Here is a 15,975-nt window from a genome sequence, read left to right as displayed (position 1 = left end):
TGTTTATTACTAAATAAATACATAGTTAAATTAATATATTAAGTAAATTATTTTAAGCAAACAATAGTTTCAGCTGATTAATACTTTGAAATTATTTAACAGAATATGTATTTATTCTGAATTTTTTTTCCTCTACAGTACTGATTTTATGGGAAACCCTCTAAAAGGATATTGTTGGAAAGTGTCTATGCAAATAGTACCCCACAATATAAATTAAAATGTGCAGATATATCTTGGCAATTACAATATTCAATGTAGAAAATGGCTCAAGATATTTATTTTAGCATTTAATAAAGCAAGTGATACTGAGACAAAAATCATCTTTTTTTCTCCCCAATAAGTCTATTTCATAGCAAGCTTCCGGCCAAATCATTTTCCTTTACTTAAGAAGTTTTTTGCTAATCTTTCATTCTCTTAAAAATTCTGAAAACTGATAAAATTCCTAATGAGTAAAAATCAATTTAATTATTGTAATATGGAGATATTAAAGACTATCAAATACGTTGTATCACTCAGGCAGATTTAAGCAATATCTTTGAAATACAAGTGCTATAATTGATGCATAATTAAGAATAATTAAAAACAGAATTGATAATTGATAAGATGGTGCAGTTTATTTCAGCTGCTATGATTCATAGCTTTAATTTAAAAAGTACAATATCAGTGTGATTGAATTATCAAAAATTCACTTTTGCATTTAGACTTATCTTTAATAATAGATTTCTGGTAAATGCCTTAATCCCTTTGGTTTTTGCTAAAAAAAATTATTAATATTTTACATCATTGCTGTTTACAGCCCAACCCTTGGAAAGATTTCATAATAAATTGCCATATTGAGCCAACGAAATGGCTTGTCTAACCAAGTGTTCTGTTTCTGAATGACACCAAAGGACATTTAATTAAGATGGTATTAAAATTGGCCATAGCATCTATCCCTGGAGAATCCTACTGTTTATATTTTTTCATCCAAAAATAAATTTTCTCTTATGTTTACTTTTTCTTAAGCCAGTTCCTTAATCATGTCAAAATATTTTTCATAGTCTTGTGATTTTGCTTTAAAAAACACTTGTATGTGCACACAATATAGACACATACTTATTCTTCTCTTCTCACACATTTTGCCCACTTAAAAATATGTAGACAGACTAGCATGAGTTTTCCATGCATATATGACCGTGACTTGTATTTGCTTTAGTATTTTTAAAAATTCATAATTACAGTCTCAATGATACTGCTGGGAACAAGCTGTAGAACAGTCACCCAGTAGGTTCTGCTAACTAGAAAAAGGCAGATGGGTAGAATGAGGCTGATGCCTTTTTAAACAGATGGCAAGGATGGGAAGAAGGGCCCAAAAGGCTGTAATTCCTGAAGAGCGTGCTGAAAGATGAGTAGGTAGCAATGTAAGTTCGGATGGAGATTGCAGCCTGAGTAATTTCATGAAACCCAAGGCAGGTTCAGGGAAGTAGAAAATTTTTATACCATGATTGGTGTATAAGGTGCATTTGAGATGTTGATATGATTTGCCTTTGTGTCCTCATCCAAGTGTCATCTTGAAACTGTAATCCCCACATGTTAAAGGAGGGAAGTGTGGGAAGTGATTAGATCATTGGGGCAATTCCTCCATGCTGTTCTTATGATAGTGAGTGAGTTCTCAGGGGATCTGATGGTTTAAAAGTGTTTGGCAGATTCTCACTCCCCATCTCTCTCTTTCTCTCTCTCTCTCTCTCCTGCCAGGATGTGTGATGTGCCTTGCTTCCCTTTTGCCTTCCGCCATGACCGTAAGTTTTTCGAGGCCTCCCAAGTCATGTGGAACTGTGAGTCAGTTAAACCTCTTTTGTTTATAAATTACTCAGTCTCATGCAGTTCTGTACAGCAGTGTGAAAATGAACTAATACAGATGTGTAACTGGAAATGTAGGCTAGATAATAACATTAGTCAAATGCCATCTTTACCAATGTTTATAAAATTTTTAAAATTGAAAATTCTAGAAAAAAATCCATTTACTTTGTAACCCAGGACTTATATACCTATAGCTGTCTCTACAGCCAGAAACTCCTTGCTTTCTACAGTTCTGATAGACACAGATTTCACTTATCAGGCTTTATTTAGTTAAATAACATCAGTCCTCTGGCAACAAGATTCAAATTTTAATTGCCAAAATGTATTTACTGGAAGAAATTGCTTAAAGAACAAACTTCATGGCTAGCCCTACAGTACACAAATCACTGTACATCATGACCAGTGACCAATCATTGTGTTGGTTCTTTCAAAGTCTGTCAGTGATTTATCAATGAAGATCTGTTACTCAGTTTACCCGTAAATAGCAAGGCATGTCATTGTGTTCCCTCCTTATCTCCCAGTGATGAAAGCTGATGACAGTTTACAACAAAAAGATAAGCACACAGAAAAAGGAGTTTGTCAACATGGGTAAAGATGCAGGGAAAAAAAAGTGGTAACACTGAAAGTAAAATTTAAATTAAATGTAAGCAAAGTTATAGAAGAAATAGCCAAGGGTGAAAATATTGACACAGCTGATGTTTGAGAGACTTTAGTATGCCGTCAAAGATACTATCGAAGATGAACTTATCAGTGTAAATAAGAAAGTGGTTGTGAAGGGAATTATGAAGATGTCTGAGGAAAAAGTGATATCAGCAAAAACCTTCACATGAAAGGAATCTCAGGATTTCTTTCCAGATATTGAAAGCACAAAGGATCAAATATTGAGAGTTGGTCCAAGCTTAGGTAGGAATATGACAAGTTGTCAAGACAGAAAAAAATGCTCACTCTGTATCATGAGTTATATATAAGAAGTAGAAGACAAAAACTGTTGACAGATTTTTATTTACTTTATGTTTTAAAGTAAGTATAGCATCACAGAAAGTTACAAGAAATATACAAGGAGGTTCCATGTACCCTTCAGCTAGACTCTGCAAATGGTAACCTCTTGTATGACAATAAACATATAATCACATATAAACATGAGCACATGCAGTTCTATGCAATTTTACACATATGTAGCCTTCCATAGCCACCACTCCAATCATAACAGTTCCAATAGCATAGGAATCACTATTTCTTTATAACCATACCCACCTCTTTTCCCTGAAACTCCTAAGTCCTACTACAATTAATCTGTTCTCCTCCTCTACAGTTTTGTAATTTTGTGAATATTTTATAAATGAAAATATATATTACCCACTGAAATTGCATTTTTTCATTTAGCATAATTCCCTTATATTATTCCTTTAAGTAATGCCCAATACTTTCCATCCATGTGTTGAGCGTACTATGTTTTTCTTAAGGAAGTGAAATACTTCAACTGTCAATATTTCAAGTGTTTTAAATTAAAGGGTACTAAATGAGACTAGTTTTATTATCTTTTAATTTTTTGCACATTTGTGACCAACAATAAGAGAGATAATTAAGTTTTGACAAAAATTATTAAAGATTATGGCACAATTATAATTTTCCCATTGATTATTAAAATCATTTTTCATGGTTTCAGTTTGCATAGTCCATTTCCACACTACTTTGTGAAGGGTGAACCGCTTCTGTAGTGTATATGTATGTGTTTGTATGTATGTATGTACCTATTTAAATATATAGCTGAGATATATGTATATATACATTACTGAAACAAAGTTTTCATAGGCAGTGCTTTTTACATACATTTGTTTTCTATTGCTGCTTTTGAAGTTACCAAAATATTAGTCATATAAAACTACTGTAATTTGTTACCTTACTGTTCTGTAGGTCAGAAGTCTGACAAAAGTTTCACTGAGCTAAAATTAAGGTGTTAGTCAGACTGCGTTTCTCTTCATAAGTTCTAGGGGAAAATCTCTTTCCTGCATTTTCCAACTTCTAGAAATTAGCCATATTCCCTGGCTTGTGACCCCTTCCATCTTTAAAGCAACCAATGGTGAATAGAGTTCTTTCCACATTACCATTTTTCTGGCTCACTGACAACAGGAAAGCCAGGAAAGTTTTCTGCTTATTATTTCTTCACATTATTCCTGTGATGAGAGAGATTGGGACTACGTTGACAATAATCTACTCATATCAAATTATTTAATCTTAATCACACCTGCCATGTAAGTTAACCCATCTATAGGTTCTGGGAACTAGGATATAGACATCATTGGGGGATTATTATTCTGGGTAGCACATTCCACTTTCTAGACTCCAAAGATTTAAGTCTATCTCACCTACAAAATTCATTAAGCTAAACCAATTTCCCCAGAATTCTGGACTCACTACAGCATCAACTCAACATCCAAAATGTCACCTCACTCACTCAAAAGCTTCAGATCACATAACCTAAATTATTTAATTTATGCATGAGAAAAGCTCTGAGTATAATCCATTCTAAGGCACAATTTCTCTTTACTGTGGATCTTTGAAAGTGAAAAAATAAGTTATCTGTTTCTGAAATATGATGGTAGGACAGGCACAGGATAATAGTTATAGACGTTCCTGTTTTCAAGAGGGAGAAAATTGCAGGTAAAAAACAATCACTTGTCCAAAGCCACTTGTAGATTCTGCTAGAGAAGCTCCATTAGGTTCTAAGATCCAAGACTAATACGATGTTGCTTTCAGCTTTTCCTTTTAAACCTGTGGCTTCCTCCTCTGAGTCATCCTTTCCCGTGTATAAAAAGTGGCAGGTCTTTGCAGCTGAGTAGTTGTGTAAGCTTGTTTCCTGCCAGAATTTTGGAAGTTTAATAGTCTTCTTTCATTTCATATTTCCTCTATTCCTTTCAGTAAAACCTGGCAATGTCTCTCCTAATATAAAATTCTCAAAAATCAAGTGGGTCTCCCATGTATGCTATAGGGGTTCACTCCATAATATGAGACTCTTTCAGAGATCTTTCTTAGATAATCAGTCTTCTGTTTTTGCCTTCTGCTGAGAAATGTGAGGGACAGCAGCCTTAAGCTTCCTAGATGCTCTTTGGTTTGATTGAAGAAATCTAATCTCTTCAAAGAGCCTTTTGTAATTGAGTACTTTGGCTCTATTTGAAGCGTTAGCAACCTGCTGATGTATAAATAAAAAGGTTGTTACAGCCATGTCCTAGGCTGTTTCTTTAGATTATCTATCCCTGTTACTGAATTTCTTAATTTGAACTTTTTTTTTTTTTTTTTTTTTTGCAATCTGAATAAACTGAGAATTTCCAAAATCGTTATGTCTTGGTTTCTTTTTGTTTAAAGTGCTCTTCTCTCAATTTATCTCTTTCTCATTGCATTTTACTATAAGCAGAAAAAAAGAAGTCAGGCTGCTTCTTCAACCCTTTGCTTAGAAATATCCTTACCTATATATTCAATTTCATCATTTGCAAATTCTGTTTTTCACCTGAATGTAGGACAATTCTGCCAAGTTTCTCCCGCTATGTAATATGGAAACTCCTTCCTCAAGTTTTTAATATGTGTGTTTTATTTCCTTCTAAACCTTCACCAACAGCACTTTTTATGTCCCTACTTTTACTAAATCTGTTCATAATGATTCATGTGGGCTCTAATGCAGTTTATGCCTTCTCTACCATGCTCTTCTCTTCACTTCCTTCTAAGTCCTTTCTAGCAGAATAATTAACAACCACATTTCTACTAACAATGTGTTCAAAACAGTGTAAGTTTTTCTAGCGTGACCTTCAAAATTCTCTTATCCTCACTCACTGCCCAATTCCAAAGCTACTTTGACATTTTATAGATATTGTTTATAGCAGGATATAACTCTTGGGTGTCAAAATTTGTATGTGTTTCCTATTGTTGTTATAACAAATTACCACACATGCATGCAGTGACTTTAAAAACACAAATAGCTGGCAACACCCTCTTTCTTGCAATGCTCCCTAAACAGAATGAACACTGTTCCCTCAAGTTTCAGCTAAAGTCCACCCCCTCCAAGGGACAGAAGCAACAGTGATTTTCTCTTGTGTCTACATTATGCTCATAAACTGCATGACTCAGTGCTATTTACAATGTGTTCTGCTGTGTTGTTAGTTATTTATCTTCATAATATGTGAAGTTATTTTAAGAATACAATTAGATAGTTGAGGACAGCAACTTTTGGCATTCCTAGCATTTATGAGAGTTCTTATGTGGTAGCCAGTCTGAATCCATTTGTGATGGTAATGAAAAACACGACAGAAAACTGGATAGTAAATGTAGGAAATTTTGCTTTATGAAATAAAATTTTGAGAAAGCCAATTATATTTTACTAACAGTGGATGGCAAGCATATGTTTAATATAACAACTTATTAATCTCTAATTTTTAATAAGTACAGCTATTATTTATAACATATTTTAGCTTATAAATACCTTTAACACACAATATCATTTGATCTCAAACATGTAAAAATACTTATTATGCAAAAGAGGAACACAGAGTTACTACTTGATTTCAGTTGTATTTTCTGACTTACATAAGGACAAAGAATACATTAGTAGCAAAACAGAAACATAAATCTATGGTACATGATTCTAAAACTTGTGTTTTTCTGCTATGCTATGTGTACATTCTTATTTCATGCATTTAGAATACATTTAATAAACAACACACATACTATTTGTTCAACAACAGTTAAGTTCTTAGAAATAAGGATGGCACAAGAAGAAATTTTTAATCTTGTCTAATTCTTAATATAATCACTGAAAATACAATAATATTGTATTTAACAGAGAGGGAAATTATTCTAATTTTAAAAGAAGTTCACATCATGAGTAGTTTAGATAAATCACTACACTGAAAAAACACTGACAGTAATAATTTATTGTTAGCAAGCTTTATATATTTTTAAGTTCTTCTAGAAGCACACAATCAACCTTAGGTTTTGTCTAACAATAGCAAAAGTAATCCCAAAACATAAAAGGTAGTTGCTGTATTGAAAAGTATGTTATATGAAAATGATAATTAAATGGATTATAAGGAAACCTTGTTACAGTTTCTTCATATCACTTTAAAAACAGCAAAGGAAAACATTGGTATTAACATGTACCAAGTTTAATGCATCATCGTGAAATACTTAAAATGGGGAAACCAAGAGGACTAGTTTTTAGCACATCCAAAGACTTAGAAATTTGGAGAAACTCAGAATTTCTTCTTTCTTTTCCTTTTTCCTCCATACCATAAAAGCTTTGCTAATAAGAAATAGCAAATATATATATATATATATAGCAAATAAATAAATATATGTATGTGTATATATATGTGTGTGTGTATATATATGTATATATATTAGTGCTAAAGCTTTAGTGTTTGATCCCATGATCAATTGTAACCACGTGTGTTGTAAAACTCTCTCACAGATTCCATCTTTCTCAAATCTTCTGATCATAATACAGATTCCCATATAGACTTCTCTCATAAGAGAATATGCTGGCCATAAGGCAGCAAAGTGAACTTACAGTTTTAATTCCTGTAAATTAATGTCTTTGCATTGACTTCTATAAAATAATCTCTCATGAATTTTTTTACTATGTCAACTTACTGGCTGCAAGCAACAGAAATTGTCTCCGGTTAACTTTTGAAGGACAATTAATAGTTCCATGAAGAAGCATACAAAATTTTTATGAGGCTGAACCAGACTCATAAAATGGTCAATAATTAAGGGAATTTATGTAGGCCACTTCTTTTGGCTTCTTGCTGGCACCACAAGACCGTCAGTGTTGCCAGCGCTGTTGTGCTGTGCTATGAAGAATTTCTTAGTAGCTCGTGGTCTCTGTGTTCCCCATTTTCAGATTCAAAGTCTTAGGCAGGAACATCTGATTGGCCAAGTCTGTCAGGAGGTAATGAGAGGAAATATCTCAGAAAGAGAAAGTTTGTTTGGATACTGAGTGGCCAATAAAATGACAATATCCCATGAAAGCAGGGTCAGGCTGATGTAAAGTGATAACAACCATCAAGTGTCTGGATTTGAAAGGTTGAGAACCAAACATTTTTCTTTCTTTTTTTTTTATTTTCATCAAATGACAAGTTCCCAGTGATGGGAGGGATCTTCAATATCATATGGTCTGATACTTCTCCACACTTCAATTGAGTAAGGAAAGGGTAATAACAACATATAATTTCCCTTGATAGTCTATTTTATCTATTTATTTATTTTAGGTGAGGGAACGACCCCATTTTGAAAAAAAAAATTCTTATGTTAAACTTTTATTCTTTAATATTACTTTTACCTCTTAGAGTTACAGAAGAAGTAGATCCAATTTCTCTAAACCTGATCATCCTTTTGAATTAAACGTATGCATGGCTTTCATATCATTTGTACAAGTTAATAAATCCCAACTTACTTAACTTTTTCCTATGACATGCTTTTGACTCAGTATTTCTGCTTCTGCCATTTCTGTATTGACTCACACACACACACACTCACACATACACCACCACCACCACCACCACCACACACAACACATGTGCATGCCCACCAACATTTGCAACACTAAGAAATAAAAATACCAACTGGAAAAGGTTTGACAAATACATAGCGTGAAAGAGCTAGCATTTTATTTTATTTTTATTTTTTGAGCTCTGTCACTCAGGCTGGAGGGCAGTGGTTGGTCTCTTTTCACAGCAGCCTCTGCCACTCAGGGTTAAACAATCTTCGCACCTCAGCCCCCTGAGAAACTGGCACTACAGTCATGTGCCACCATGCTTGGATAATGTATTAGTCAGGGTTTTCTAGACGGACAGAACCAATAGGATATACGTATATATGAAAGGGAATTTATTAAGGAAAATTGACTCACACGATCATAAAGTCCCATGAGAAGCCGTCTGCAAGTTGAGGAGCAAGGAAGCCAGTGATCAGTTCGAGTCTCAAAACCTCAAAAGTAGAGAAGCCAGTGGAGCCTTCAGTCTGTGACCAAAGGCCCAAGTGGCCCCGGCAAACCAGTGATGTGAGTCCATGAGTCCAAAAGCTGAAGAACTTGGAGTCTGATATTTGAGGCCAGGAAGCATCCAGCGCAGGAGAAATATGAGGGCCGGAAGACTCAACAAGGCTGCTCTTTCCAACTTCTGCCTGCTTCATTCTAGCCATACTGGCAGCTAATTAGATGATGCCCATCCAGATTGAGGGTGGATCTGCCTCTCCCAGTCCACTGACTCAAATGATAATCTCTTTTGGCAACACCCCAACAGATGTACCCAGGAGCAATACTTTGCATCCCCCAATCAAGTGGACACTCAATACTAACCATTACAGTTAATTATTAAATTTGTCACAGAGACAAGTTCTCACCATATTTCCCAGGCTGTTCTTGAACTACTGGGCTCAAATGATCATCCCACCTGGGCCTCCCAAAATGCTGGGATTATAGGCATAAACCACTATGCCCAGCCTAAGTTCTATATGTCTATTAATATCATCACATTATGTAGATTTGCTTGAAGGCCATATAACACATTCATTTCTATTGGGCTTTTTCCCACATATTTTTTAAGGCTTCTCTTCTTGAGTCATATCTCCCATTTCATATAACATCTTTTTTTTTTTTTAATTTCAGTTTATGGTGTAGACTGAACCTGAAAACTAAATCAGTGGTGTGGTTAACATTCTAGTCTTGGAAACTGAACCTGCAATCTAGCTTGGAGGCATTCGTTTCCCGAATACTGTCATCTAAAAATATGTTAAGTAAATCATCCATGTCTTTATTAGCTCTTGAGTTAAAAAAAATAATGAACAGGGCAAGGGCAATCATAAATTCCTGGGACATGTCCTTCAAAGTCCCTATTGGTTGATACTATAAAAGACTATAATGATCATCTTTTGGAAACAAAGATCCATCCTATTTTGTGTGGTGTTCTCAGCTGGTGGAGATGTATCAATATTCCTTCAGAGATTTAAAATATACACATTTATTTCACAACCTAAAGTTCAGAAAGCCTCCCTCAGAGCCTTCATGATTTATGCGATGTGAAAAATGGGTTGGTACTAGATCATTTTCTATTATAATTCATTCATTCATTCATCCATTTATATGGCAAAGCCTATCCTAAAGTCAATATTATGGGGTTAAAGAAGGGTCATTTGGCCAGGCGCAGTGGCTCATGCCTGTAATCCCAGCATTTTGGGAGGCTGAGGTGGGTGTATCACAAGGTCAAGAGTTCGAGACCAGCCTGGCCAACATAGTGAAACTCTGTCTCTACTAAAAATACAAAAAAAAAAAAAAAAAAATTAGCCTGATGTGGTGGCACATGCAGGAGAATCTCTTGATCTGGGGGGCAGAGGTTGCAGTCAGCCGAGATTGCACCATTGTACTCCAGCCTGGGCAACAGGGTGAGACTCTGTCTCAAAAAAAAAAGTCATCTTTTCACTGAATTGACATTTCTTTGTGGAACTTCAAGAAAGAGTGAGTATTTTCCCCTAATTCAAGGCTAGATCAATAATGCAAATTAAAAAGGATAAATGTATATGATTGTTTCTCACCTAGATAAGGAAATATTTTTTCCACCTTAAGATCTCACTTTATATCATACTGATTTTGATAAAAACAAGGTCTTTTACAGAAGAATATATTTCTCTATAGTGTAAATCTTTATGGCTAATATGGTGATACATAGCAACTGACGCTCAGGTCCAGGATTGGAGAATATTAGGGACTGGTGGGGACTGTGGTAAACAAGAACACATTCTTTGCTTATTGGAGAGGAGCTACCTAGATCCAGCCAATTATTGTCATATAGGAATGTCAGCTCGGTATTGCCAGATCTTTTAATTTTTTTTTCAACAGAATCCAGAAATCTGGATTTTTATGTAAAACTCCCCAGTTTTAAATGTTGGTAATATTTTTTAAAGCAGTATATGAGTCAGATAAAATATACCTGTGGGTTTTATTTATAACATGGACTCAGCCAAGTTTGAGGGATGCCTCACAGAAGAGAGAGACCTTTAGAGTTACCCTGTTTTGGGGAGAGTCACTCAGATTGTTATTGTTCCATACCAAATTATCATTAGATGTGTGTTTCCCCAGGAAGGAGACATCTCCTTAGCTGAGGAAGCATTCTTTAGCTGATACAATTCTGGAAGAGGGCTGGATCTCTGACAGATATCAACACATAACCTTCATAGCAGCTGAGAGAATAACTACCTCAATCTGATGGGGATGTCGAGGACATCCAGCACTGCATCTACTACAAACACGTATCTTGATATTCTCTGATATGAAGAAAAGTTTAGATATTAAAGGTTGTTGTAATTTTGGTTCAGCTATTCAATAACATCAGGCCTTCCTTACATCTGTTTTTCTCTTGACCTTTCTGTATGATCACAGGCTGGTGACTACAACTCTAGGTATCAAAACCAGAAGGGAGAAGTGAGTGGGGTGTATATGAAGGTTCCCTTCATTAAGGAAGCTAAAGTCAGCCCCAGAGTTCTTCAGCAGACTTACCTGTTACTCTTGTTGTCTATAACTGAGTCACACAACAAAGAGATGGGCAAATTTCATAGTTTCTGGAAAGATGAAGCATTATCTTGATTGATTTAGATTAATTTTCTGAGATTGGAAATATTTTTGTCTGATGAGGTTTATTGACAAAGGAGAAGGAGGGAATGGATATGTTGAAGGGAAAATGCAAAAGCAGGATTAACCATAGATTATTTTATTCTTAACTTGTAATCACATTGACTTCTAAGAAGCATATGCCTTATAACCATACATGGGGCATCAGAGCATTTGGGGTAGAGGAAAAGGGAAGATATGAGGCATGGACAAGAACAAATTATTCTTCCCTTAAACCAGCGCTTATCTCAACTCATTTGAATCTACAGAAGTAGAGTGGAGATGGAAAAGAAAACAGGGATAATACACTGAACTTAGGTGGAAATTCCAACTTTATATGTAATGGGTAACAAAAAGAATGACTAAACAAATTCACTTCTATCTAACGAGAACTAAATTGTGCTTGCATTTTTATCAATCTCTGTTTGCACCATCAAAAACATTTAGCTTCTTATTAGCTGTTTCCCAATACTGATGTTTATTCGCACTGAAAATGGGTAAGAATACATCTGTGGTAGATTAGCTTAGTGAGGCTTGTAAATGGGGTCACAGAGTCCTAGAAATTTAGGGCTGGAGAGACTGTGGAACTCATCTAATGCAAACTCATCATTTTACACACAGGAAACTGAGGTCAAGAAGGGGCAAGTTGCCCAAAATAAATATAGGTGTGACCTTTTGAAAGATCCTTTTTTTCCCCTTTTCCTATTTAATTAAGCAACTGTTAACGTGTTTTGCTGCAGATAGCTTAAGTAATTTTTTAAGATTGAAGTCTACTTCATATGCCAAAAATAACCAAACAGCAGAAGTACCGCCTTTTGACAAGGTAATTATTTTAAAATAATACTTGCTGATTATTGCTAAATTCACAGAACAATTAACATGTCTCTGAGTCAGCAATATAAAACATATTTCAGCAAGTATCTATTTAACTTGCAACGTCCCAAAAGACCAAATCTAAACATAGATTTCAATGGCGAAAGTTTGTTTAATGGGAAAACCTATCCAAAGAGAAACATTTGTTTCATCTGTAGTGAGGAAATATTCATCTGCTATTAGGTTGGTACAGAAAGCCAAGAATTTTGCAAAACTTTCCACTGGCTGGTTGTTGCTTGTGATCCAAGTGAAGGAAATATTTGAAAAAAAAAATCAATGGTCAATCACTTTTAAAAATGCAACTTTGACAAAAATTTATGTGGGGATTGGGTAGTTCAACAACTAAATGACATTTTGCTGTTATTGGATGAACTATATTTGGGAGTATAAATAGAGCTCCAGCATGAGTGAATTGGCAAAGATGAATAGTGTATCTAAATAGCAAAATTATGGTTACCAAAGGCAAAGAAGAATAGTGGGAAGTTGGGGTGGAAAATGGAGATAGTTAATGGGTAGAAAATACAGTTAGATACAATGATTAAGATCTAATATTTGAAAGCAATACAGGATGACTAAAGTTAGCGATAATTTGTTGTACATTTTGGAATAACTCATGGACTGCAATTGGAATGTTTGTAATATGAAGGAATGAATGCTTGAGGTTATGGTAACCCAATTTACCTTGATGTAATTATTATACATTGCATGCCTGTAGCAAAATGTCTCATGTACCCCATTAATATTATACACTTACTCTATAATCATAAAATAATTTTCTTTTAAAAAAAGAAACTGAAAAACTAGCAAAATTATTTGCAATAGTGATTATCATCAGTTGGACTCTCAAGGTGGGAATGCTTTTTTATATTACCATTTTTAGCTTACATTAATTAGTAAACTACACAAATTATTGTTTTGCTTCTGCATTCATTGTTTCAAAATATGTAAATTACTTCATTTTTTAACTCCCTCAGGGAACAAAAATATGTATTAACATTGATATCACTTCCAGACTTCACCACTATGCAATATAGCCATGTTACAGAAATGCTTGTGTATCCCTTAAATTTATAAAAAAATAAAATATAAAATGGGATCATAAAATTTTATGTTAAGGAGGAGACTTTAGAGACATTATTGGTTGGAACTATTTATTTTACAATAAAAAATCAAAGTGATGTAGGTTAAATAACTTTGTCTGGATCACAGAGCAAGTTAGTGATCTTCTAGATTCTTTCATTTCATGGCATTAGTCTATAAAGAAAGAAAGAAGGCTCCCTCAGTCTCCACTGTCTCAATATAGTCTATAAAGTTAGACTATTTATGGAGCCAACATGGCTTTTTTCTTTTCCAGAAAAGGTCAGGGTATGAGAAACAGACCAATGGACAACTAAGAATTAACAGATAAAACAAGAAACAGATATTCCACAAAGCATGGAGATTTTGTATACTTATTAGAGGAGCAAATAACTTTACATATTTCAGTAGTCTTTGAGAACTTATGTATACATTAAACACACTTTAATAGTTGAGATTCATATTGTCTATTTTGAATTATGAAGGGATTTCAGTATATGTATAGCACATTTTGTATATAACTAAGTCATTAGGGAAAGAAAGATTACAGGAGAAATTTAAAATCTGAATAGGACAAATATTGCAAACAACTTCCAGTACTCAGAAATAAAATGCAATTCAGTGATACAAAGACAGACATTTCTGAGGACTTCTGATAGAAAATGATGTGTTGATATACTTAAAATCAGTATAGCATATTGTTAAAATGTATTTTGTTATGGTGATTCTAATATTTTGGCTTTTGGTAATTCAAGTTTCCCTTTTCCTTGACTTCAATTACAGATGGACTAATCATAGCAGTAATTAATTATTAATTCAAATGAATGTATTTTTTCCTCTTACAAAGTGTAACTAGGAATTTAAGTCATAAATATTCTATTTCTTTGATGTAGGCATTTTCAATACAGCACACTTGTGATGTTTGTTGCTTACCAATCATTATTTTATGATGATATACAAAGTATACTCTAGTCAAATTTGAAAAGTAGGAAGTACTAGCACCCAAACTATTTTAATGTAATGTTTCATCATCTTTATTAAGTATTGACTTTATTAAACTGGTAAGTAGAACTCTAGAAAGTCATTGATTAAAACAACTCCTCCAATCAAAAGACAACTAGAAGTTTTCTTCATATTCTCTTTACTGCTCCTTTTCCTTTTCCCTAAATTAGATAAAGCTTGACACGATTTATTTGTGTGTGTGTGTTTGAAATAAAAGGTTAAACTATTTTATTTCACACACACAAGTATGTGTGTAAGTACAACAATACCCAAACTGTTCCTTCAAATTTTAAACAAAATCAAGATTTCCAGATTAAAATATCAGTGTTTGGAAGAAAGATTCTTAAGACTGATTATGAATTTCTGACTAGACATAAGCAAATAATGTTATTGTTGTAGGCACCTATATAAATGTTATTTGTTCTTTTGTGCAAATCTAGAAATATGCACTCCTACAATTGTTATTTATTTTTACTGTATAAAAGTTAGATCAAAATACTCTAGCATTATTCCATGCTGTTTATTTTGTTAAATCTCTTCCCTTGATTATCTTTTGTAGTGACAGAAAGGGTCATAGCAGAGAAAGGGGAAACTATTATTTGTCCCCTACATTCCTTATGATTGGTCTCTGCAATCAATTGGAGATGACATAGAAATCAAAAAATACCCAGTCCTAAGATTACAATAAATCATTTTATGTCAAAATTGTTACAAGTTAATTCTCCAACCTTATAGTTTAAATCATGAAATTATTTTAATCAAAGTTCATTCATGGAAAGAGATGTTGCAAAAAAACTGGAGGAGCAGCTGACTCGTCCAAGAACAACGTGAATATGTGACCAGCCCCGTGCCAACAGCAAATAAGCCAAGATATTTGATGCTGCCCCTTGGAAAATAGCTTCCAATTTCTATATATTAGCCACTCAAAATAAAGTACAGAAATAAAAATATAGAAAAGCAATGACAAAAGGATGAATTAATGTACTCTTTAGTAAAATAATTCACATTACTGAAACAATTTATTTAAAAAGGGCACCTAATGTAAATTCATTTCCACTGACAATTTTAAGATTCATTTGCCAAAATCATGTGTACTTGTTTTAAAAAATAACTTACATATATTATGTATTGATACTTTATTTTTGTAATAGTCAGGTAACTTACTCATCTTTATTCTTGCAGTAACTACCTTGATAATCACTATCTATTTTCCTAGAGAAATAAAAGAATGTGGAAATGACTGTATTGTGAAGGTCAATTCCTGGAATAAAGGTCAAGTCATGGGAATGGCTTATGCCTTGTAAATAGCTTATCTGAAAATTTCTTATTAAAATAACATTGGCCTAAATGTGGATGGTTGGAATAATTTATTAAACACCCTGGCATATTTGTGCTCTATATTTTCTATCTTTGCTGCCCTAAACTATTCAGATGCTATTGGATGTTGCTGATAAATCAATATGGTTTTATCACAGTAAAACTACAACACAACACCAAAATAAAACCAATAAAGTATTTTAGTTTTAATAGAAATT

Source organism: Aotus nancymaae, unplaced genomic scaffold (genome assembly GCF_030222135.1).
Source record: "Aotus nancymaae isolate 86718 unplaced genomic scaffold, 86718_ANA_hifiasm-v0.15.2.pri h1tg000022l_1, whole genome shotgun sequence".
NCBI lineage: Eukaryota > Metazoa > Chordata > Mammalia > Primates > Aotidae > Aotus > Aotus nancymaae.
This window is presented reverse-complemented; position numbering follows the sequence as displayed.